The sequence below is a fragment of the Oncorhynchus gorbuscha genome, linkage group LG18 (genome assembly GCF_021184085.1).
Source record: "Oncorhynchus gorbuscha isolate QuinsamMale2020 ecotype Even-year linkage group LG18, OgorEven_v1.0, whole genome shotgun sequence".
NCBI classification, from domain to species: domain Eukaryota; kingdom Metazoa; phylum Chordata; class Actinopteri; order Salmoniformes; family Salmonidae; genus Oncorhynchus; species Oncorhynchus gorbuscha.
Window position 1 is genome coordinate 22,548,305 of NC_060190.1, and position 26,289 is coordinate 22,574,593.

General features: G+C 45.7%; 1 pseudogene; it reads right to left on the bottom strand.

Moving 5' to 3' along the window:
• Positions 1-1,355: 1,355 nt before the first annotated feature.
• Positions 1,356-19,705, bottom strand: LOC124004123 (annotated as a pseudogene).
• Positions 19,706-26,289: the final 6,584 nt, after the last annotated feature.

Here is a 26,289-nt window from a genome sequence, read left to right on the forward strand (position 1 = left end):
CCCGTTGCGAGGGTCCACGTCCCGCACCAGAGCCGCCGCCGTAAAGAAGGCCCACCCGGACCCTCCCCTTTAGAGTCAGGTTTTGCGGCCGGAGTCCGCACCTTTGGGGGGGGGGGTATTTATTTGGCCAGGTGTGGTTCTCAATCAGAGGCAGCTGTCTATCGTTGTCTCTGATTGAGAAGCATATTTAGGTAGCTTTTTCCCACATGAGTTTTGTGGGTAGTTTTCTGGTTTGTGTATTTATGCACCAGACAGAACTGTTTCAGTTTCCTTCATTTCCTTTGTTGTTTTGTGGTTCAGTTCTAAATAAAAGCATGAACACGTACCATGCTGCACCTTGGTCCTCCACTCCTTCCAACAGCCGTTACACAGATGATATATCAAAGTGTTGTACAGAACCCCAGCCTAAAACCCCAAACAGCAAGCAATGCAAGTGTAGAAGCACGGTGGCTAGGAAAAACTCCCTAGACAGGCTAAAACCTAGGAAGAAACCTAGAGAGGAACCAGGCTATGAGGGGTGGCCAGTCCTCTTCTGGCTGTGCCTGTTGGAGATTATAACAGAACATGGACAAGATGTTCAAATGTTCATAAATGACCAGCATGTTCAAACAATAGTAATCACAGTGAACAGGTCAGGGTTCCATAGCCGCAGGCAGAACAGTTGCAACTGGAGCAACAGCACGGCCAGGTGGACTGGAGACAACAAAGAGTCACCATGCCAGGTAGTCCTGAGGCATGGTCCTAGGGCTCAGGTCCCCCGAGAAAGAAGGAAAGAAAGAAAGCGAATTAGAGAGAGCACACTTAAATTCACACAGGACACCGGATAAGACAATAAATACTCCAGATATAACAGACTGACACTAGCCCCCCGACACATTAACTACTGCAGCATAAATAATTGAGGCTGAGACTGGAGGGGTCAGGAGACACTGTGGCCCCATCCGATGATACCCCCGGACAGGGCCAAACAGGCAGGATATAACTCCACCCACTTTTCCAAAGCACAGCCCTCACACCACTAGAGGGATATCCTCAACCACCAACTTACCATCCTGAGACAAGGCCGAGTATAGCCCACAAATATCTCTGCCATGGCACAACCCAAGGGGGGGCCCCAACACAGACAGGAAGACCACGTCAGTGACTCCACCCACTCAAGTGACGCACCCCTCCTAGGGACGGCATGGAAGAGCACCAGTAAGCCAGTGACTCAGCCCCTGTAATAGGGTTAGAGGCAGAGAATCCCGGTGGAGAGAGGGGAACCGGCCAGGCAGAGACAGCAAGGGCGGTTCGTTGCTCCAATGCCTTTCCGTTCACCTTCACACTCCTGGGACAGACTACACTCAATCATAGGACCTAATGAAGAGATGAGTCTTCAATAAAGACTTAAAGGTTGAGACCAAGTCTGTGTCTCTCTTATGGGTAAGCAGACCATTCCTGCCTCCAGCTGTTTGCTTAGAAATTCTAGGGACAATTAGGAGGCCTGCATCTTGTGACGGTAGCGTACGTGTAGGAATCTACGGCAGGACCAGATCGGAAAGATAGGTAGGAGCAAGTCCATGTAATGCTTTGTAGGTTAGCAGTAAAACCTTGAAATCAGCCTTTGCCTTAACAGGAAGCCTGTGTAGGGAGGCTAGCACTGGAGTAATATGATTTAAAGAAATATGGTTCTAGTCAGGATTCTAGCAGTCATATTTAGCACTAACTGAAGTTTATTTAGTGCTTTATCAAGGTAGCCGGAAAGTAGAGCATTGCAGTATTCTAACTAGAAGTGACAAAAGCATGAATACATTTTTCTGCATCAATTGTGGACAGAAAATGTCAGATTTTTGCAATGTTAAGTAAATGTAAAAACCTGTCCATGAAACAGTCTTGATATGCTCGTCAAAAGAGAGATCAGAATCCAGAGTCACGCCGAGGTCCTTCACAGTTTTATTTGAGATGACTGCACAACCATCAAAATGAATTGTCATATTCAACAAAAGATCTCTTTGTTTATTGGGACCTAGAACAAGCATCTCTGTTTTGTCCGAGTTTAAAAGTAGAAAGTTTGCAGCCATCCACTTCCTTATGTCTGAAACACAGGCTTCCAGCGAGGGCAGTTTTGGGGCTTTACCATGTTTCATTGAAATGTACAGCTGTGTGTCATCCGCATAGCAGTGAAAGTTAACATTATGTTTTCGAATGACATCCCCAAGAGGTAAAAATATATAGTGAAAACAATAGTGGTCCTAAAACGGAACCTTGAGGAACACCGAAATGTATAGTTGATTTGTCAGAGGACAAACCATTCACAGAGACAAACTGATATATTTCCAACAGATAAGATCTAAACCAGGCCAGAACTTGTTCGTGTAGACCAATTTGGGTTTCCAATCTCTCCAAAAGAATGTGGTGATCGATAGTATCAAAATCAGCATTAAGGTCTAGGAGCACGAGGACAGATGCAGAGCCTTGGTCTGACGCCATCAAAACGTCATTTACAAATGCAGTCTCGGTGCTATGATGGGGTCTAAAACGAGACTGAAACATTTCATATACATTGTTTGTCTTCAGGGAGGCAGTGAGTTGCTGCGCAGCAGCTTTTTCTAAAAAAAATTGAGAGAAATGGGAGATTCAATATAGGCCGATAGTTTTTTAAATATTTTCCGGGTCAAGGTTTGGCTTTTTCAAGAGAGGCTTTATTACTGCAACTTTTAGTGAGTTTGGTACACATCCGGTGGATAGAGAGACGTTTATTATGTTCAACATAGGAGGGCCAAGCACAGGAAGCAGCTCTTTCAGTAGTTTAGTTGGAATAGGGTCCAGTATGCAGCTTGAAGGTTTAGAGGCCATGATTATTTTCATCATTGTGTCAAGAGATATTGTTATGCAGGTGAATGAGGACCCAAAAGCGACTTGGCGAAAACAGAGTCTTTAATCCAGAAAAGGAAATATGCAATACTCATAGACAAATCGGAGCGGTAAATAAAGCATAAAAAACAATTCCACTCGTAATGACGAGAACAGACTGGAGACTCGATCATAAACTGTAGGTTGCCTCGGGAAGGCACTTGACCGTAGCAGACTCAGACACCTGCTCACCACGCAGCATCTGAGGGAAACACGACACGACAGGGCGATACAAAGACACAGCACGGTGAACAATATACAAGGATCCGACAGGACAGAAACGGAAGACAAGGGGAGAAATAGGGACTCTAATCAGGGGAAAAGATAGGGAACAGGTGTGGGAAGACTAAATGATTGATTAGGGGAATAGGAACAGCTGGGAGCAGGAACGGAACGATAGAGAGAAGAGAGAGAGGGAGGGAGAGAGAAAAAAGGGAACGAACCTAAAAAGACCAGCAGGGGGAAAACGAACAGAAGGAAAAGCAAAATGACAAGACAATATAAGACAAAACATGACAGTACCCCCCCACTCACCGAGCGCCTCCTGGCGCACTCGAGGAGGAATCCTGGCGGCAACGGAGGAAATCATCAATCAGTGAACGGTCCAGCACGTCCCGAGACGGAACCCAACTCCTCTCCTCAGGACCGTAACCCTCCCAATCCACTAAGTATTGGTGACCCCGTCCCCGAGAACGCATGTCCATGATCCTACGTACCTTGTAAATAGGTGCGCTCTCGACAAGGACGGGAGGGGGAGGGAAGACGAACGGGGTGCGAAGAAAGGGCTTGACACAGGAGACATGGAAGACAGGATGGACGCGACGAAGATGTCGCGGAAGAAGCAGTCGCACAGCGACAGGATTGACGACCTGGGAGACACGGAACGGACCAATGAACCGCGGAGTCAACTTACGAGAAGCTGTCGTAAGAGGAAGGTTGCGAGTGGAAAGCCACACTCTCTGGCCGCAACAATACCTTGGACTCTTAATCCTACGTTTATTGGCGGCTCTCACAGTCTGTGCCCTGTAACGGCAAAGTGCAGACCTCACCCTCCTCCAGGTGCGCTCACAACGTTGGACAAACGCTTGAGCGGAGGGAACACTGGACTCGGCAAGCTGGGATGAGAACAGAGGAGGCTGGTAACCCAGACTACTCTGAAACGGAGATAACCCGGTAGCAGACGAAGGAAGCGAGTTGTGAGCGTATTCTGCCCAGGGGAGCTGTTCTGCCCAAGACGCAGGGTTTCTGAAAGAAAGGCTGCGTAGTATGCGACCAATCGTCTGATTGGCCCTCTCTGCTTGACCGTTAGACTGGGGATGAAACCCGGAAGAGAGACTGACGGACGCACCAATCAAACGACAGAACTCCCTCCAAAACTGTGACGTGAATTGCGGGCCTCTGTCTGAAACGGCGTCTAACGGGAGGCCATGAATTCTGAACACATTCTCGATGATGATTTGTGCCGTCTCCTTAGCGGAAGGAAGTTTAGCGAGGGGAATGAAATGTGCCGCCTTAGAGAACCTATCGACAACCGTAAGAATCACAGTCTTCCCCGCAGACAAAGGCAGACCGGTAATGAAGTCTAGGGCGATGTGAGACCATGGTCGAGAAGGAATGGGAAGCGGTCTGAGACGACCGGCAGGAGGAGAGTTACCTGACTTAGTCTGCGCGCAGTCCGAACAAGCAGCCACGAAACGGCTCGTGTCACGCTCCTGGGTCGGCCACCAAAAGCGCTGGCGAATAGAAGCAAGAGTGCCTCGAATGCCGGGATGACCAGCTAACTTGGCAGAGTGAGCCCACTGAAGAACAGCCAGACGAGTAGAAACAGGAACGAAAAGAAGGTTACTAGGACAAGCGCGCGGCGACGCAGTGTGCGTGAGTGCTTGCTTAACCTGTCTTTCAATTCCCCAGACTGTCAACCCGACAACACGCCCATAAGGAAGAATCCCCTCGGGATCAGTAGAAGCCACAGAAGAACTAAAAAGACGGGATAAGGCATCAGGCTTGGTGTTCTTGCTACCCGGACGGTAAGAAATCACAAACTCGAAACGAGCGAAAAACAACGCCCAACGAGCTTGACGAGCATTAAGTCGTTTGGCAGAACGGATGTACTCAAGGTTCTTATGGTCTGTCCAAACGACAAAGGAACGGTCGCCCCCTCCAACCACTGTCGCCATTCGCCTAGGGCTAAGCGGATGGCGAGCAGTTCGCGGTTACCCACATCATAGTTGCGTTCAGATGGCGACAGGCGATGAGAAAAATAAGCGCAAGGATGAACCTTATCGTCAGACTGGAAGCGCTGGGATAGAATGGCTCCCACGCCTACCTCTGACGCGTCAACCTCGACAATGAATTGTCTAGTGACGTCAGGAGTAACGAGGATAGGAGCGGACGTAAAACGTTCTTTTAGAAGATCAAAAGCTCCCTGAGCGGAACCGGACCACTTAAAACACGTCTTGACAGAAGTAAGAGCTGTGAGAGGGGCAGCAACTTGACCGAAATTACGAATGAAACGCCGATAGAAATTAGCGAAACCTAGAAAGCGCTGCAACTCGACACGTGACCTTGGAACGGGCCACTCACTGACAGCTTGGACCTTAGCGGAATCCATCTGAATGCCTTCAGCGGAAATAACGGAACCGAGAAAAGTAACGGAGGAGACATGAAAAGAGCACTTCTCAGCCTTCACGTAGAGACAATTCTCTAAAAGGCGCTGGAGAACACGTCGAACGTGCTGAACATGAATCTCGAGTGACGGTGAAAAAATCAGGATATCGTCAAGGTAGACAAAAACAAAGATGTTCAGCATGTCTCTCAGAACATCATTAACTAATGCCTGAAAAACAGCTGGTGCATTGGCGAGACCAAACGGCAGAACCCGGTACTCAAAATGCCCTAACGGAGTGTTAAACACCGTTTTCCACTCGTCCCCCTCTCTGATGCGCACGAGATGGTAAGCGTTACGAAGGTCCAACTTAGTAAAGCACCTGGCTCCCTGCAGAATCTCGAAGGCTGATGACATAAGGGGAAGCGGATAACGATTCTTAACCGTTATGTCATTCAGCCCTCGATAATCCACGCAGGGGCGCAGAGTACCGTCCTTTTTCTTAACAAAAAAAAACCCCGCCCCGGCCGGAGAGGAAGAAGGCACTATGGTACCGGCGTCAAGAGACACAGACAAATAATCCTCGAGAGCCTTACGTTCGGGAGCCGACAGAGAGTATAGTCTACCCCGAGGAGGAGTGGTCCCCGGAAGGAGATCAATACTACAATCATACGACCGGTGAGGAGGAAGGGAGTTGGCTCGGGACCGACTGAAGACCGTGCGCAGATCATGATATTCCTCCGGCACTCCTGTCAAATCGCCAGGTTCCTCCTGAGAAGTGGGGACAGAAGAAATGGGAGGGATGGCAGACATTAAACACTTCACATGACAAGAAACGTTCCAGGATAGGATAGAATTACTAGACCAATTAATAGAAGGATTATGACATACTAGCCAGGGATGACCCAAAACAACAGGTGTAAAAGGTGAACGAAAAATCAAAAAAGAAATAGTCTCACTGTGGTTACCAGATACTGTGAGGGTTAAAGGTAGTGTCTCAAATCTGATACTGGGAAGATGACTACCATCTAAGGCGAACATGGGCGTAGGCTTGTCTAACTGTCTGAAAGGAATGTCATGTTTCCGAGCCCATGCTTCGTCCATGAAACAACCCTCAGCCCCAGTGTCTATCAAGGCACTGCATGTAGCACCCGAACCGGTCCAGCGTAGATGGACCGACATAGTAGTACAGGATCTAGATGGAGAGACCTGAGTAGTAGCGCTCACCAGTAGCCCTCCGCTTACTGATGAGCTCTGGCTTTTACTGGACATGAATTGACAAAATGTCCAGCAAGTCCGCAATAGAGGCACAGGCGGTTGGTGATCCTCCGTTCCCTCTCCTTAGTCGAGATGCGAATACCTCCCAGCTGCATGGGCTCAGTCTCTGAGCCAGAGGAGGGAGATGGTTGCGATGCGGAGCAGGAAAACACCGTTGACGCGAGCTCTCTTCCACGAGCTTGGTGACGAAGATCTACCCGTCGTTCTATGCGGATGGCGAAAGCAATCAAAGAGTCCACACTGGAAGGAACCTCCCGGGAGAGAATCTCATCTTTAACCACTGCGTGGAGTCCCTCCAGAAAACGAGCGAGCAGCGCCGGCTCGTTCCAGTCACTAGAGGCAGCAAGAGTGCGAAACTCTATAGAGTAATCCGTTATGGATCGATCACCTTGGCATAGGGAAGCCAGGGCCCTAGAAGCCTCCCTACCAAAAACTGAACGGTCAAAAACCCGAATCATCTCCTCTTTAAAGTTCTGGTAATTGTTAGAACAATCAGCCCTTGCCTCCCAGATAGCTGTGCCCCACTCTCGAGCCCGGCCAGTAAGGAGTGATATGACGTAAGCAACCCGAGCTCTCTCTCTAGAGTATGTGTTGGGTTGGAGAGATAACACAATATCACACTGGGTGAGAAAGGAGCGGCACTCCGTGGGCTGCCCGGAGTAACAAGGTGGGTTATTAACCCTAGGTTCCGGAGGCTCGGCAGACCAGGAAGTAACAGGTGGCACGAGACGAAGACTCTGGAACTGTCCAAAGAGGTCGGAAACCTGAGCGGCCAGGTTCTCCACGGCATGACGAGCAGCAGACAATTCCTGCTCGTGTCTGCCGAGCATGGCTCCTTGGATCTCGACGGCAGTGTTACGAGCGTCTGTAGTCGCTGGGTCCATTCTTTGGTCGGATCCTTCTGTTATGCAGGTGAATGAGGACCCAAAAGCGACTTGGCGAAAACAGAGTCTTTAATCCAGAAAAGGAAATATGCAATACTCCTAGACAAATCGGAGCGGTAAATAAAGCATAAAAAACAATTCCACTCGTAATGACGAGAACAGACTGGAGACTCGATCATAAACTGTAGGTTGCCTCGGGAAGGCACTTGACCGTAGCAGACTCAGACACCTGCTCACCACGCAGCATCTGAGGGAAACACGACACGACAGGGCGATAGAAAGACACAGCACGGTGAACAATATACAAGGATCCGACAGGACAGAAACGGAAGAGAAGGGGAGAAATAGGGACTCTAATCAGGGGAAAAGATAGGGAACAGGTGTGGGAAGACTAAATGATTGATTAGGGGAATAGGAACAGCTGGGAGCAGGAACGGAACGATAGAGAGAAGAGAGAGAGGGAGGGAGAGAGAAAAAAGGGAACGAACCTAAAAAGACCAGCAGGGGGAAAACGAACAGAAGGAAAAGCAAAATGACAAGACAATATAAGACAAAACATGACAGATATAGTACTAAACACTTGTGTCTCCCTTGATCCTAGGTCCTGGCAGAGTTGTGCAGACTCAGGACAACTGAGCATTGGAGGAATATGCAGATTTAAAGAGGAGTCTGTAATTTGTTTTCTAATGATCATGATCTTTTCCTCAAAGAAGTTCATGAATTTATTACTGCTGAAGTGAAAGCCATCCTCTCTTGGGGAATGCTACTTTTTAGTTAGCTTTGTGACACTATCAAAAATACATTTCGGATTGTTCTTATTTTCAAAGAAATTAAGTTGGAAAAATTGGATGATCGAGCAGCAGTGAGGGCTCTTTGATACTGCACAGTACTGTCTTTCCAAGATAGTCAGAAGACTTCCAGTTTGGTGTGGCGCCATTTCCGTACCAATGTTCTGGAAAGTTGCTTCAGAGCTTGGGTATTTTCTGTATACCAGGGAGCTCGTTTCTTATGACAAATGTTTTTAGTTTTTAGGGGTGCAACTACATCAAGGGTATTGCGCAAGGTTAAATTGAGTTCCTCAGTTAGGTGGTTAACTGAGTTTTGTCCTCTGATGTCCTTGAGTAGGCAGAGGGAGTCCGGAAGGGCATCAAGGAATCTTTGGGTTGTCTGAGAATTTATAGCACGACTTTTGATGCTTCTTGGTTGGGGTTTGAGAAGATTATTTATTGCGATTGCAAACGTAATAAAATGGTGGTCCGATAGTCCAGGATTATGAGGAAAAACATTAAGATCCACAACATGTATTCCATTGGACAAAACTAGGTCCAGAGTATGACTGTGGCAGTGAGAAGGTCCCGGAGACATGTTGGACAAAACCCACTGAGTCGATGATGGCTCCTAAAGCATTTTGGAGTGGGTCTGTGGACTTTTCCATGTGAATATTAAAGTCACCAAAAATGTGAATATTATTTGGTATGACTACAAGGTCCGATGGGAATTCAGGGAACTCAGTGAGGAACGCTGTATATGGCCCAGGAGGCCTGTAAACAGTAGCTATAAAAAGTGATTGAGTAGGCTGCATAGATTTCATGACTAGAAACTCAAAAGACGAAAACGTTTTTTTTGTAAATTGAAATCTGCTATTGTAAATGTTAGCAACACCTCCGCCTTTGCGGGATGCGTGGGGGATATGGTCACTAGTGTAAACAGGAGGTGAGGGCTCATTTAACACAGTAAATTCATCAGGCTCAAGCCATGTTTCAGTCAGGCCAATCACATCAAGATTATGATCAGTGATTAGTTCATTGACTATAACTGCCTTTGAAGTGAGGGATCTAACATTAAGTAGCCCTATTTTGAGATGTGAGGTATCACGATCTCTTTCAATAATGGCAGGAATGGAGGAGGTCTTTATTCTAGTGATATTGCTAAGGCGAACACCTCCATGTTTAGTTTTGCCCAACCTAGGTCGAGGCACAGACATTATGCAGTCTACTGGAATCTCACGCAAGGCAAGCACATCGGACGAGCCGGGGTCTGTGATTGACAGGCGGGAGAGGCAAACCTTTGTTTCTCTCTTCCACTTTTTCATTGTTCATCCCCTCCCTTTTGCTTACTAAAGTTAATGTAATTCATGTGGACATATTTAGGGCTGCTGGCTGATTCAATGCCTGTGACTGTTTCAATTAGCTCTCTGCTGGCCTCTGGTGGTTGACGATGAGCTCCCCTGAATACTGTGTTCTTCACTGAACATTCTCAGCAGGTTCTCTTGGGTAGTAATTATCTTCAGTAATCAGTGATAATGATAGGATACACACACAAACAATCACACATCGTCCTGGTTTCTGTTAATGCATCTCTCCATCGTCTCGTTGTTTTTTACATTTTTTATTCAACCTTTATTTAACTCTACAAGTCAGTTAAGAACAGATTCTTATTTACAATGACTGCATACCAAAAGGCAAAAGGCCTCCTGTGGGGACGGGGGCTGGGATTAAAAATTTTAAATATAGGACACACATCACGACAAGAGAGACACCACAACACTACATAAAGAGAGACGTTAAGCCAACATTGCATGGCAGCAATACATGAAAACACACCATGGTAGCAACACAATATGACAAAAACACGGTAGCAACACAAAACATGGTACAAACATTATTGGGCACAGACAACAGCACAAAGGGCAAGAAGGTAGAGACAATAATACATCATGCGAAGCAGCCACAACTGTCAGTAAGTGTCCATGATTGAGTCTTTGAACGAAGAGATTGAGATAAAGAGGTCTGCTCTCCCAGTGTCTGAGCAAATAACAAGCAAACAGACGGGAAAGAAAGACACTGTTAGAGATGGTACCTCAGGGACATAAAGAGAAAGGGTGTAGGTATTAGCCTCGTCCCAGATCTTTTTATGCTGTCACACGACAATGAAATTGGGAGTTGGCATGACAGCACAAACAGATCTGGGACCAGGCTAACGGAATCTAAAGACAAATCATCACCTGGATCGTGAGCCCTGCTGTTGAACTGCCGAGCGTGAATGACAAAAATAATTGTCTTCGTCATTCAGTCATAACCCGTAAATCCATAGACTTAAAATGAATTATCTTTCCATTTCTATGAGTAAATCAGTCAGTAAATCAATAAAGTGACATCATTACTGCCAGGCAGTGAGATGCTTGGAACCGTGGCCTCGCATTTACAATCAATCAAACGTCCGATGGTGTGTGCTATGACACATTCTTATTTCGTGTCAGAAGACCTCTTTCCCGATGGTCAGTCCTGCAAAAGTATTTTTTCATTGTTGATGAAGTGTTATCACTGACAGGTAGACAATTAGACGTTGTCAGACTAAACGTGGTAAAGGGGTTCTCCTCTAGAGCTTCCTCCTCCTCTGGGTCCTTCACTGGGGGTATGTTGGGCTTCTCCTCTGCCTCCTCTGCTTGTCATAGACAGACAGGGCGAGTCAGAACACAACACATCATCAACATCATCCCCCCATTGGGGTTGTCAGCACAGAGCATGGGGGGAGTGGGGCTGATGGGTAACAAACATGAGCCTGATTGTGTCCCTTGGGTTTCAGGAACTGGCTATGATGACTTAAAACGCCATGTTAAGGCATTTCAGAAACACTTACTGTATGCCCATAACCTGGGTCATACCTGGGTCAAACCTCTGGGCCAGAAGGCTTAACTCTGATAGAGCAATTTGTACAATATATTATTATTCTACTACAGAGTTTAGAAAGCCTTTTCCAAGCCAGAATGGTCCATAGACCAAACAAAATGCCTTTGCTCACATGTTTAGCAAGAGAGTTGGGGTCATGTTTAAAAGGAGCATGTGTGTAGAAGCCTGACAAAAATAGAAAGAGAGACAAACTATGGAGAGAGACAGAATTGTAACTGACAAGTAACCTGTAAATCTATGTAGTTTTTTGTTTGAATTGTTTACGTGTTCGCTATGCGGGGGAAATGATAAAACAGTATTGTAGCAACACACTTTTGGAGGGAAGGCAATCCCACGCTGTGTTCGCTAAATTGTCATGTCATCGGGTGTAGTTCATAAAGGTTGAAGCGTGTATGTTAGGATGGTAACGTTATAATAATTAAGGATGAAGTGTGAATTCATGCCAGGAATAATAAGTGTGAAGTTTGATTTCTTCCCTTCTGTAATAAGCAGCAAATTAGGTATTTTTCCTTTATTCATGTGTTTAATCTGATACTGTTATAGCGCCGGCTAAACCATTTATGTATGTAAGCACTTCAGAGTTATACCAAGCTAAGAAATCACTCGTAAGATAAGGAGGTTGTAAGAGTGTCCTGAACTGTATTTTTCATTTACTTTATAGTTCTCACGGAAGGTGATAATTCTGACTAAATTTGCAGAATAAAGCCGCCAGTTAAAAGCAAGGAACGAGAATATAATCTGTAATAGGTAGTTAGGTGTCTATCTGTCTGGACATACGTACAGTACCAGTCAAACGTTTGGACACAACTACTCATTCAACGGTTTTTCTTTATTTTGACTGTTTTCTACATTGTAGAATAATAATAATGAAGAATCAAAACTTTGAAATAACACATATGGAATCATGTAGTAACCAAACAAGTGTTAATAGCGTCGAGCAATCCCATATCCGGGAGCGTAATCATAGCCTCAAGCTCATTACCATAGCGCAACGTTAACTATTCATGAAAATCGCAAATGAAATTAAAGAAATATATTCACTCACAAGCTTAGCCTTTTGTTAACAACACTGTCATCTCAGATTTTCAAAATATGCTTTTCAACCATAGCTACACAAGCATTTGTGTAAGAGTATTGATAGCCTAGCATAGCATTAAGCCTAGCATTCAGCAGACAACATTTTCACAAAAACAAGAAAAGTATTCAAATAAAATCATTTACCTTTGAAGAACTTTGGATGTTTTCAATGAGGAGACTCTCAGTTAGATAGCAAATGTTCATTTTTTTCCAAAAAGATTATTTGTGTAGGAGAAATCGCTCCGTTTTGTTCATCACGTTTGGCTAAGAAAAAAAAAGAAAAATTCAGTCACTACAACGCCAAACTTTTTTCCAAATGAACTCCATAATATCGACAGAAACATGGCAAACGTTGTTTAGAATCAATCCTCAAGGTGTTTTTCACATATCTTTTCACATATCTTCCGGCGCCGACAGAGATGGCCGCCTCGCTTCGCGTTCCTAGGAAACTATGCAGTTTTTTGTTTTTTTTTACGTGTTATTTCTTACATTAGTACCCCAGGTCATCTTAGGTTTCATTACATACAGTCGAGAAAAACTACTGAATATAAGATCAGCGTCAACTCACCATCAGTACGACCAAGAATATGTTTTCCGCGACGCGGATCCTGTGTTCTGCCTTACAAACAGGACAACGGAATGGATCGCATGCAGCAACCCAAGAAAACGACTCCGAAAAAGAGGGAAACGAGGCGGTCTTCTGGTCAGACTCCGAACAAGGGCACATCGCGCACCACTCCCCAGCATTCTTCTTGCCAATGTCCAGTCTCTTGACAACAAGGTTGACGAAATCCGAGCAAGGGTGGCATTCCAGAGGGACATCAGAGACTGCAACGTTCTCTGCTTCACGGAAACATGGCTCACTGGGAAGACGCTATCCGATGCGGTGCAGCCAACGGGTTTCTCCACGCATCGCGCTGACAGAAACAAACATCTTTCTGGTAAGAAGAGTGGCGGGGGCGTGCCTCATGACTAACGAGACATGGTGTGATGAAGGAAACATACAGGAACTCAAATCCTTCTGTTCACCTGATTTAGAATTCCTCACAATCAAATGTAGACCGCATTATCTTCCAAGAGAATTCTCTTCGATTATAATCACAGCCGTATATACCCCCCCCAAGCAGACACATCGATGGCTCTGAACGAACTTTATTTAACTCTATGCAAACTGGAAACCATTTATCCGGAGGCTGCATTCATTGTAGCTGGGGATTTTAACAAAGCTAATCTGAAAACAAGACTCCCTAAATTTTATCAGCATATCGATTGCGCAACCAGGGGTGGTAAAACCTTGGATCATTGTTACTCTAACTTCCACGCTGAGGTCTGTCCAACGCTGGTCAGACCAAGCTGACTCCACACTCCAAGACTGCTTCCATCACGTGGACTGGGACATGTTTCGTATTGCGTCAGATAAAAATATTGACGAATACGCTGATTCGGTGTGCGAGTTCATTAGAACGTGCGTCGAAGATGTCGTTCCCATAGCAACGATAAAAACATTCCCTAACCAGAAACCGTGGATTGATGGCAGCATTCGCGTGAAACTGAAAGCGCGAACCACTGCTTTTAATCAGGGCAAGGTGTCTGGCAACATGACGAATACAAACAGTGCAGCTATTCCCTCCGCAAGGCTATTAAACAAGCAAAGCGTCAGTACAGAGACAAAGTGGAATCTCAATTCAATGGCTCAGACACAAGAGGCATGTGGCAGGGTCTACAGTCAATCACGGACTACAAGAAGAAACCCAGCCCAGTCACGGACCAGGATGTCTTGCTCCCAGGCAGACTAAATAACTTTTTTGCCCGCTTTGAGGACAATACAGTGCCACTGACATGGCCTGCAATGAAAACATGCGGTCTCTCCTTCACTGCAGCCGAGGTGAGTAAGAAATTTAAACGTGTTAACCCTCGCAAGGCTACAGGCGCCCTCAGAGCATGCGCAGACCAGCTGGCCGGTGTGTTTACGGACATTTTCAATCAATCCCTATACCAGTCTGCTGTTCCCACATGCTTCAAGAGGGCCACCATTGTTCCTGTTCCCAAGAAAGCTAAGGTAACTGAGCTAAACGACTACCGCCCCGTAGCACTCACTTCCGTCATCATGAGGTGCTTTGAGAGACTAGTCAAGGACCATATCACCTCCACCCTACCTGACATCCTAGACCCACTCCAATTTGCTTACCGCCCAAATAGGTCCACAGACGATGCAATCTCAACCACACTGCACACTGCCCTAACCCACCTGGACAAGAGGAATACCTATGTGAGAATGCTGTTCATCGACTACAGCTCGGCATTCAACACCATAGTACCCTCCAAGCTCGTCATCAAGCTCGAGACCCTGGGTCTCGACCCCGCCCTGTGCAACTGGGTACTGGACTTCCTGACGGGCCGCCCCCAGGTGGTGAGGGTAGGCAACAACATCTCCTCCCCACTGATCCGCAACACGGGGGCCCCACAAGGTTGCGTTCTGAGCCCTCTCCTGTACTCCCTGTTCACCCACGACTGCGTGGCCACACACGCCTCCAACTCAATCATCAAGTTTGCGGACGACACAACAGTGGTAGGCTTGATTACCAACAACGTCGAGACGGCCTACAGGGAGGTGGTGAGGGCCCTCGGAGTGTGGTGTCAGGAAATTAACCTCACACTCAACGTCAACAAAACTAAGGAGATGATTGTGGACTTCAGGAAACAGCAGAGGGAACACCCCCCTATCCACATCGATGGAACAGTAGTGGAGAGGGTAGCAAGTTTTAAGTTCCTCGGCATACACATCACAGACAAACTGAATTGGTCCACTCACACTGACAGCGTCGTGAAGAAGGCGCAGCAGCGCCTCTTCAACCTCAGGAGGCTGAAGAAATTTGGCTTGTCACCAGGAGCACTCGCAAACTTCTACAGATGCACAATCGAGAGCATCCTGGCGGGCTGTATCACCGCCTGGTACGGCAACTGCTCCGCCCTCAACCGTAAGGCTCTCCAGAGGGTAGTGAGGTCTGCACAACGCATCACCGGGGGCAAACTACCTGCCCTCCAGGACACCTACACCACCCGATGTTACAGGAAGGCCATAAAGATCATCAAGGACATCAACCACCCGAACCACTGCCTGTTCACCCCGCTATCATCCAGAAGGCGAGGTCAGTACAGGTGCATCAAAGCTGGGACCGAGAGACTGAAAAACAGCTTCTATCTCAAGGCCATCAGACTGTTAAACAGCCACCACTAACATTGAGTGGCTGCTGCCAACACACTGTCATTGACACTGCCCCAACTCCAGCCACTTTAATAATGGGAATTGATGGGAAATGATGTAAATATATCACTAGCCACTTTAAACAATGCTACATTATATAATGTTACTTACCCTACATTATTCATCTCATATGCATACGTATATACTGTACTCTACATCATCGACTGCATCCTTATGTAATACATGTATAACTAGCCACTTTAACTATGCCACTTTGTTTACTTTGTCTACATACTCCTCTCATATGTATATACTGTACTCAATACCATCTACTGTATGCTGCTCTGTACCATCACTCATTCATATATCATTATGTACATATTCTTTATCCCCTTACACTGTGTATAAAACAGTAGTTTTGGAATTGTTAGTTAGATTACTTGTTGGTTATCACTGCATTGTCGGAACTAGAAGCACAAGCATTTCACTACACTCGCATTAACATCTGCTAACCATGTGTATGTGACAAATACAATTTGATTTGATTTGATTTGATTTGATAAATCATTCGTGGCAGTTGGGTTTCTCCTCAGTAGCAAACGGAAAAGTACTGCAGCTGGAGATTACGCAATAATTGCGACGGAGGACACCAAGCGACCACCTGGTAAATGTAGTGTCTTATGGTAAATCTTCCAATGATATGCCTACAAATACGTCACAATGCTGCAGACACCTTGGGGAAAAGACTGAAAGTGTAAGCTCATTCGTGGCCCATTCACAGCCATATAAGGAGTCATTGGAACACAGCGCCTTCAAAATTTGGGGCACTTCCTGTTTGAAATTTCATCTTGGTTTCGCCTGTAGCATCAGTTCTGTGGAACTCACAGACAATATCTTTGCAGTTTTGGAAACGTCAGAGTGTTTTCTTTCCAAAGCAGTCAATTATATGCATAGTCGAGCATCTTTTCGTGACAAAATATCTTGTTTAAAACGGGAACGTTTTTCATCCAAAAATTAAAATAGTGCCCCCTATATCCAAGAAGCCAACTCAAAATGTATTTTATATTTGACAATCTTCAAAATCCCCACCATTTGCCTTGATGACAGCTTTGCACACTCTTGGCATTCTCTCAACCAGCTTCATGAGGTAGTCACCTGGAATGAATTTCAATTAACAGGTATGCTGTGTTAAAAGTTACTTTGTGGAATTTCTTTCCTTCTTAATGAGTTTGAGCCAATCAGTTATATTGTAATAAGGTAGGGATGGTATACAGAAGATAGCTGTCACGCCCTGGTCGAAGTATATTGTGTTTGTCTTTATGTATTTGGTCAGGCCGGGGTGTGACATGGGTTTATTGTGGTGTGTTTTGTCTTGGGGTTTTGTTAGGTATTGGGTGTGTGGCTTAGTGGGGGTATCTAGCAAAGTCTATGGCTGTCTGGAGTGGTTCTCAATCAGAGGCAGGTGTTTATCGTTGTCTCTGATTGGGAACCATATTTAGGCAGCCATATTCTTTGAGTGTTTTGTGGGTGATTGTTCCTGTCTTTGTGTTTGCACCAGATAGGGCTGTTTCGGTTTTCACATTTCATTATTTTGTAGTTTCTTCATGTATAGTTTTTTCCTTCATTAAAATATCATGAATCATCATCACGCTGCATTTTGGTCCGATCCTTGTTCCACCTCTTTGTCAGAGGAGGAGAGGAGGAGATAGAAGAGAACTGTTACAATAGCCCTATTTGGTAAAAGACCAAGTCCATATGGCAAGAACAGCTCAAAAAAGCAAAAAGAAACGACAGTATCATTACTTTTAGACATCCGAAACAGTCAATCCGGAACATTTCAAGAACTTTGAAAGTTTCTTCAAGTGCAGTCGCAGAAAACATCTAGCGCTATGATGAAACTGGCTCTCATGAGAACCTCCACAGGAAAGGAAGACCCAGAGTTATCTCTTCTGCAGAGAATAAGTTAGAGCCTGCAGCCCAAATAAATGCTTCACAGAGTTCAAGTAAACATCAACTGTTCAGAGGACACTGCGGGAATCATTCCTTCATGGTTGAATTGCTGCAAAGAAACCACTATTAAAGGACACCAATAATAAGAAGAGACTTGTTTGGGCCAAGAAAAATGAGCAATGGAGATTAGACCGGTGGAAATATGTCCTTTGGTCTGATGAGTCAATATTTGAGATTTTTGGTTCCAACGCTGTGTTTTGTGAGATGCTGTGTAGGTGAACGGATTACCTCCGCATTTGTGGTTCCCACCATGAAGCATGGAGGAGGAGGTGTGGGGGTGCTTTGCTGATGACACAGTCTGTGATTTATTTAGAATTCAAGGTACACTTAACAAGCATGACTAACACAGCATTATGCAGTGATACACTATTCCATCTGGTTTGGGCTTAGTGGGACTATCATTTTCAACAGGACAATGACCCAACCCACCTCCATGCTTTGTAAGGGCTATTTGACCAAGAAGGAAAGTGATGGATTGCTGCATCAGATGACCTGCCCTCCACAATCACCCGGCCTCAAACCAATTGAGATGGTTTGGGGTGAGTTGGACCGCAGAGTGAAGGATAAGCAGCCAACAAGTGCTCAGCATATGTGGGAACTCCTTCAAGACTGTTGGAAAGGCATTCCAGGTGAAGCTGTTTGAGAGAATGCCAAGAGTGTTCAAAGCTGTCATCAAGGCAAAGAGGGGCTACTCTGAAGAACACTTTTTTGGTATGTTATTTCATTGTTTTGATGTCTTCGCTAGTATTCTATAATGAAGAAAATAGAAAAAATAAAGAAAAACCCTTGAATGAGTAGGTGTGTCCAAACATTTGACTGGTACTATATGTACAGGTTCCAGAGCAGCAGTCTCAGGCTGCCCATCAGCAGAGCTCCGGTGAAGGCAAGGAGAGCTATGAACAAGGACTGAGGCCTCCACTTTAGCACCCCGCGAGTCAAAACCTCAGCCTGAGCATCAACTGTTCCAAGCGACTGTGTGATCATGCTCTCCGTAGCCGACGTGAGTAAGACCTTTAAACAGGTCAACATACACAAGTCTGCGGGGCCAGACGGATTACCAGGACGTGTGCTCCGGGCATGTGCTGACCAACTGGCAGGTGTCTTCACTGACATTTTCAACATGTCCCTGATTAATATAATGACTAAGTTGGATGACAAATCAGCAGAACTCATTGAAGTCACTGACCTAATGAATGGTGAGAGAACTCAGGTGATGGAGATGGAAATATTGATTTCTAAGCAAGCGGCGGAAATCTCATCACTGAATCTCTCGCTCCCTACTCAAGACCTCTATCTGCAAACCATGACAGATAAGTATGAGACCCAACAGAGCAAGTTTAACACTCACATGTCTAAAATCTGTACTCTAAGCGCTCAAGTGGACTCTGCTATGCATCAGTATACCACCCTTAGGTACCATCTGGTGGAATTCCAGAACGGTCACGCGCTACAGCGTGACTACCCAACCGAAGCCCGGTACTCAAAGGAGTGAAGATGATAGAAGGTTTCAGACATTTCAGACATTGCCTCCCTCATGTGTCCTTCAGTCTTCTCATCTTTGCCATTCGGCACTGAATAATATGGCGCCTCTTCGCCAACAAAGCCAAAGCTTGGCTTCTCCTCTTGGCCTTTCGGCTACAATTTCCACACAGGATGAAGCAAACCCTCTCCACCCGCTTGGCAGGGAACGCCTTGACAAACTCGTAAAAAATTTCCCAACCTTTGAACACATTCTAAGTCAGCCAAACGATACTGAGACGTTCCTAGCTGATATAGAGGATGCATTGGATGGCTTTTGAAGTATGACCAGGAGCACTCACTCCAATTAGAGGTTGCATTATCAGGTGTTGGAGCGTTGAGATACGGCACACAACAACTGTTTCTACCACGAAACCACAACTCTAATCACCACCACAGTTGAAATAACTGTAAAGTACGTCGCCATCGAAACGACTACAGCTACAATTGACCTGTTCGCTACCTTCAGTGGAGGATCGGCCGTCAGGAGCACCGGGACACTCCGAGGGGTCACTCCGACTACCTCGCCTCTCACATTCAGACTCATGCTGAAACTACACTTCCAGGACGTATTGCTTGTTCATCGTGTGTCTGTCAACAGCCTCAAATCTGAACCCCTGCTACTCGGAGCAGACTTGTTACTCCCACTGATGGATTGGAAAACCAACCATGTATGGTCACAGGTCACAATGCCTTCTCCACTGACCACACTGTCTTCCCCCAATGCTAGCTGCAACACAGTCATCCATTTATTTGTATTTATTACACCTGTATTTAACCAGGTAAGCCTATTAAGAACAAGTTCTCATTTACAACTGCGACCTGGCCAAGATAAAGCAAAGCAGTGCGACACAAACAACAAAGAGTTACACATGGAATAAACAAACATACAGTCAATAACACAATAGAAAAGTCTATATACTGTGGCAGACCAGGGGGTTTGGTCAAGACGTTTACACAGATCAGACACTGACAGAGTAGGATAAACTCAGTTTCGGGGGTATTTATTTGAATAATAAATCAAAACAACAAGAACAGGATAGGTCTCCCTTTTGAGACCCTCTCTGGGATACCGTCTTCTGGGCTCCGGGTCTTGCTGTATCCTGTCGGGATCACAACTGCACTCACTCCTGTTACCTCTGTAACCATCCCCAACTATACTAGTACTTTCTTCCCTCACTCTCCTTGTGTGTTGCCCTTCTGGCAGCTTTAGGGGCCTTGCACAGCTGGTGAGCAATCAGCCCTTGATTACTCACCAACTCCCAATTAGTCCTGGCCGGAGAACCAGTCGAGACCTGGCACATCCAGCAGATGGAGCCATCGCCTCGTGACGTATACACCGTCTGTCACCAGGCCTCGACGAGTCTACCCCTGGTGGTTGACCTGCTATATGCCACAATACAGTGTGTGCAAATTATGTAAGATTAGGGAGGTAAGGCAATAAATAGGGCCATAGTGGTGAAGTAATTACAATTTAACAACCCTCACACTAGAGTGATAGATGTGCAGAAGATGAACGTGCAAAGTAGAGATACTGGTGTAGAAGAAAATAAAGAACAATATGGGGATGAGATAGTTGGATGGGCTATTTACAGATGGGCTATGTACAGGTGCAATGATCTGTGAGCTGCTCTGACAGCTGGTGCTTAAAGTTAGTGAGGGAGATATGAGTCTCCAGCTTCAGTGATTTGTACAATTCATTCCAGTCATTGGCAGCAGAGAACTGGAAGGAAAGGTGGCCAAAGGAGGAATTGGCTTGGGAGTGACCAGTGAAATATATAGTGGGGAGAACAAGTATTTGATACACTGCCGATTTTGCAGGTTTTCCTACTTACAAAGCATGTAGAGATCTGTAATTTTTTATTATAGGTACACTTCAACTGTGAGAGTCGGAATCTAAAACAAAAATACAGAAAATCACATTGTATGATTTTTAAGTAATTAATTTGTATTTTATTGCATGACACCAACCAGTAAGAATTCCGGCTCTCACAGACCTTTTAGTTTTTCTTTAAGAAGCCCTCCTGTTCTCCACTCATTACCTGTATTAACTGCACCTGTTTTAACTCGCTACCTGTATAAAAGACACCTGTCCACACACTCAATCAAACAGACTCCAACCTTTCCACAATGGCCAAGACCAGATAGCTGTGTAAGGACATCAGGGATAAAATTGTAGACCTGCACAAGGCTGGGGGGGATGGGATACAGGACAATAGGCAAGCAGCTTGGTGAGAAGGCAACAACTGTTGGCGCAATTATTAGAAAATGGAAGAAGTTCAAGATGGTGGTCAATCCCCCACGGTCTGGGGCTCCATGCAAGATCTCATCTCGTGGGGCATCAATGATCATGAGGAAGGTGAGGGATCAGCCCAGAACTACATGGCAGGATCTGGTCAATGACCCGAAGAGAGCTGGGACCACAGTCCCAAAGAAAACCATTAGTAACACACTACGCCGTCATGGATTAAAATCCTGCAGCGCACGCAAGGTCCCCCTGCTCAAGCCAGCGCATGTCCAGGCCCGTCTGAAGTTTGCCAATGACCATCTGGATGATCCAGAGGAGGAATGGGAGAAGGTCATGTGATCTGATGAGACAAAAATAGAGATTTTTGGTCTAAACTCCACTCGCCGTGTTTGGAGGAAGAAGAAGGATGAATACAACCTCAAGAACACCATCCCAACTGTGAAGCATGGAGGTGGAAACATCATTCTTTGGGGATGCTTTTCTGCAAACGGGACCGGACGACTGCACCGTATTGAGGAGAGGATGGATGGGGCCATGTATCACGAGATCTTGGCCAACAACCTCCTTCCCTCAGTAAGAGCATTGAATATGGGTTGTGGCTGGGTCTTCCACTATGACAACGACCCGAAACACACAGCCAGGGCAACTAAGGAATGGCTCCATAAGAAGCATCTCAAGGTACTGGAGTGGCCTAGCCAGTCTCCAGACCTGAGCCCAATAGAAGATCTTTGGAGGGAGCTGAAAGTCCGTATTGCCCAGGGACAGTCCCGAAACCTGAAGGATCTGGAGTGGTCTGTATGGAGGAGTGGGCCAAAATCTCTGCTGCAGTGTGTGCAAACCTGGTCAAGAACTACAGGAAACATATGATCTCTGTAATTGCAAACAAATGTTTCTGTACCAAATATTAAGTTCTGCTTTCCTGCTGTATCAAATAAATCTAATTGTTTTAGATTTCGTTTCTCACAGTTGAAGTGTACCTATGATAAAAAATGACAGACCTCTACATGCTTTGGAAGTAGGAAAACCTGCAAAATCGGCAGTGTATCAAATACTTGTTCTCCCCACTGTACCTGCTGGAGAGGGTGGGTGCTGCTATGGTGACCAGTAAGCTGAGATAAGGTGGGGTTTTACCTAGCAAAGACTTATAGATGACCTGGAGCCAGTGGGCTTGGCGACGAATGTGAAGTGAGGGCCAGCCAACGAGAGCATACAGGTCTCAGTGGTGGGTAGTATATGGGGTTTTGGTTACAAAACGGACGGCAATTTGCTGAGTAGAGTGTTGGAGGCTATTTTGTAAATAACATCGACAAAGTCAAGGATCGGTAGGATTGTCAGTTTTACAAGGATATGTTTGGCAGCATGAGTGAAGGATGCTTTGTTGCAAAATAGGAAGCTGTTCTAGATTTAATTTTGGATTGGAGATGTTTAATGTTAGTCTGGAAGGAGAGTTTACAGTCTAACCAGATACCTAGGTATTTGTAGTTGTCCACATATTCTAAATCAGAACCGTCCGGAGTAGTAATGCTGGACGGGCGGGCAGGTGGGGGCAGTGATCGGTTGAAGAGCATGCATTTAGTTTTACTTGCATTTAAGAGCAGTTGGAGGCCTCGGAAGGAGAGTTGTAATGGCATTGAAGCTTGTCTGGAGGTTAGTCCATAGAGACTGCCAGAGGTCTGGACAGCAGACCTTCCGATTTGACATACTGAACTCTATCTGAGAAGTAGTTGGTGAACCAGGCGAGGCAGTCATTTGAGAAACCAAGGCTGTTCAGTCTGCCGATAAGAATGTGGTGATTGACAGAGTCGAAAGCCTTGGCCAGGTCAATGAATACGACTTCACAGTATTGTCTTTTATCAATGGCGGTTATGATATAGTGTAGGACCTTGAGCGTGGCTAAGGTGCACCCATGACCAGCTCGGAAACCAGATTGCATAGCGGAGAAGGTACGATGGGATTCGAAATGGTCGGTGATCTGTTTGTTAACTTGGCTTTCGAAGACCTTAGAAAGGCAGGGTAGGGTAGATATAGGTCTATAACAGTTTGGGTCTAGAGTGTCTCCCGCTTTGAAGAGGGGGATGACCGTGGCAGCTTTCCAATATTTGGGGATCTCAGACGATACGAAAGAGAGGTTGAACAGGCTAGTAATATGGGTTGCAACAATTGTGGTGGATAATTTTAGAGAGGGTTGTCTAGCCCAGCTGATTTGTAGGGGTCCAGATTTTGCAGTTCTTTCAGAACATCAGCTATCTGAATTTGGGTGAACGAGAAATGGGGAGGCTTGGGCAAGTTGCTGTGGGGGTGCAGGGCTGTTGACCGGGGTAGGGGTAGCCAGGTGGAAAGCATGGCCAGCCGTAGAAAAATGCTTCTTGAAATTCTCAATTATTGTGGATTTATCGGTGGTCGCAGTGTTTCCTAGCCTCAGTACAGTGGGCAGCTGTGAGGAAGTGCTCTTATTCTCTATGGACTTTGCAGTGTCCCAAAACTTTTTTGAGTTTGTACTTCAGGATGCCAATTTCTGTTTGAAAAAGCTAGCCTTTGCTTTCCTTAATGCCTGTGTATATCGGTTCCTAACCTCCGTGAAAAGTTACATATCGCGGGGGATATTCGATTCTAATGCAGTGTGCAGTGTTTTTGTGCTGGTCAAGGGCAGTCAGGTCTGGAGTGAAGCAAGGGCTATATCTATTCCTGGGTCTACATTTTTTGAATGGGACATGCTTATTTAAGATGGTGAGGAAAGCACTTTTAAAGAATAACCAGGCATCCTCTACTGACGGAATGAGGTCAATATCCTTCCAGGATAACCTGGCCAGGTTGAATAGAAAGGCCTGCTCGCTGAAGAGTTTTAGGGAGTGTTTGACGGTGATGGTCATTTCACCGCAGACCCACTACGGACGCCTGCAATGAGACAGTGATCGCTGAGTTCCTGGTTGAAGACAGCAGAGGTGTATTTGGAGGGCAGGTTGGTCAGGATGATATCTATGAGGGTGCCCGTGTTTACGGATTTGGTGTTGTACCTGGTAGGTTCATTGATCATTTTGTGTGAGATTGAGGGCATCTATCTTAGATTGTCGGATGGCCGGGGTGTTAAGCATGTCCCAGTTTAGGTCACCTACCTGCACGAGCTATGAAGATAGATGGGAGGCAATCAATTCACAAATAGTGTCCAGGGCACAGCTGGGGGCAAAAGGTGGTCTATAGTAATGTCACACCCTGGCCATAGAGAGGCTTTTTATTCTCTATTTTGGTTAGGACAGGGTGTGACTAGGGTGGGCGTTCTATGTTATTTTTTCTATGTTTTTGTATTTCCTTGTTTTTGGCCGGGTATGGTTCTCAATCAGGGACAGCTGTCTGTCATTGTCTCTGATTGAGAACCATACTTAGGCAGCCTGTTTTTCCACTATAGGTTGCGGGTAGTTGTTTTCTGTGTTTCACCATACAGAACTGTTTTGGATTTAATTTATTCTCTTGTTCTTTTGTATTTAGTGTTCAGTTTATTAAAGGTAAAATGAACACGTACCATGCTGCGCTTTGGTCTACTCCTTCTCCCGACAACAGCCGTTACAAGTAAGCTGCAACTGTGAAAGACTTGTTTCTGGAAAGGTGGATTTTTAAAAGTAGAGATTCAAATTGTTTGGGCACAGACCTGGATAGCATGACAGAACTCTGAAGGCTATCTCTGCAGTAGATTGCAACTCCGCCCCCTTTGGCAGGTGTTATAGTTAGGGATGGAAATTTCAGGATTTTGATGGCCTTCCTAAGTCAGGATTCAGACACGGCTAGGACATCCGGGTTGGCAGAGTGTGCTAAAGCAGTGAATAAAGCAAACTTAGGGAGGAGGCTTCTAATGTTAACATGCATGAAACCAAGGCTTTTACGGTTACAGAAGTCAACAAATGAGAGCACATGGGGAATGGGAGTGGAGCTAGGCGCTGCAGAGCCTGGATTAACCTTTACATGACCAGAGGAACATAGGTGTGGAATAAGGGTATGGCTAAAGGCTATAAGAACTCATCGTCTATTGCGTTCAGAACAGAGAGTCAAAGGAGCAGGTTTCTGGGTGCAGAACAATAGATTGTGAATACCATGGAGGTAAACCTAGGCATTGAGTGACAATGAGAGAGGTTTTGTCTCTGGAAACAATGAGGGGTATCTGTCGAAAGCACCCCTTTGGAAATAGACGTTTCTAAACTTCTTGGTGCAGAATCCGATCCAAGCAGATATCAGCAAGAAAAACATTGATGTACAGAGTGTACTCTGCTTCCAATGATACATCTTCCGCTTTGTGGGGGACTGTCACCCCTTACAATGACACTAATGGCATCAGTCCCTCAACTGACCCGATGACTCCCACTGGTGAAACACTTGCGATATCACAGACAGATATCCTCGTCTCAGTTCGCAGGTACTGAAGATGTTGCAACACGCGGATGCCGTGGTGGCTGACAGGCCTCGACAGCCACTGAGCGGTTTGAAGCACAAACACCAGGAGATTTTGTTGAAAGGTTACAGTCATTCTCATAACAACATGGCCATTGACAACTTGTACATAAGGGTCTGACCTTTTAGTTTGTGCCTTGGATACCAACACCAACCACTGGTGCGGGGTCCATGATGAGCCTTATCGAGGCCGGTGGGGCGGTGCGAGACTTACTGCAACACTGTATGAGGCCGCCAGAGCAGAAAACAAATCTAGTTGTAAACTCCCCTATAAGAACAGTGGGATAACTGGGATAACTTTAGAACACAGGGATAACCTTATAACACATCTAAAATAATTACTGAGGTGTACCACACTGGTCATCCAGTGGATGCTCCACCTCCAAAACAAATGGCAAAAATAATAATTCCTTGCCATGTGTGGTTTCCACTACAATGCAACTAGA